We start from the raw sequence: 942 nt of genomic DNA, 5'->3' as shown, positions 1-942 counted from the left end.
ATCAGAAAAAGAGGTTGAGAAATGCCATAATCGTGTAATTTCAGTTCTTAATTGGGAGAAGGAACTAGATTTCTTTAACAAGTCTTCATTTTTTACTGTTTTAGTTGGCTAAGTCATTTCCTCCCAGAAATACACTATCCCATTAACTCTTCAAAAATATATTCATCGATGTTTTACAAAAGAAGATTGAGAAATTTGAAAACTTTGAGAAATCATTTATGAGTTACATTGTAGGGGGTGGATATTGAGGGGAGCAATGGTCAAGAGAAAGTCTCCTGAGAGCTCTCGAAAGGGCTGCCTTAATACGGAACTGTAAAGACATCTTTAATAGTATTCCAAACCCCAGGGCCTGGCAGAGTGGATCGCCTAAATACTCAGTGCTCTCTTTTCTTCTATTTTAATGCAAGAGAATTCAGGGTGAGCACATTTCTAAGGGAAGAATGGAGATTAGTTATTCTGTGCCACCCCCACCCCCCCAGCAATTTTCCTTCCAGCCTAGAAAGTTTCTAGCTAAAGGGAAGAATCCTGCATTTGGTTTCCCAAAAGCTTTTTGTTACAAATGACAGCCGTATTAACCTGGTGGATAGGTGTGCTGAAGTGGAGAATTATTGCATCTACATTGCATTGGATTCTGATTTCATTCACCCTAGGCAACTCCAGGGCTGTCTCCTTTGAAATTTTTGTGGGCAAATTGCATCAGGGGAGGACTTTTTTTTTTCCCCCTGATTAAGTAGTCCAAGACTAGGTCATGATTAACTGCTATGGTAGCTGCCTCTTTCCAAAGTACAGGGAGAGAAATAGCTAAAGTGTGTCTCAAACTACAGAAGACATATTAAAAGTAACACTTAACTACAGAAAATACAGCATTGATCGTATGAATCCTTCTATTAGGCAAAGAGTCATTTGCCTAAAAGACTCTTTCAGCTCATGCATATTTTCTCC

Source organism: Propithecus coquereli, unplaced genomic scaffold (genome assembly GCF_000956105.1).
Source record: "Propithecus coquereli isolate 6110/MARCELLA unplaced genomic scaffold, Pcoq_1.0 Scaffold229, whole genome shotgun sequence".
Lineage (NCBI taxonomy): Eukaryota > Metazoa > Chordata > Mammalia > Primates > Indriidae > Propithecus > Propithecus coquereli.
Note: the sequence above shows the minus strand (reverse complement) of the source record.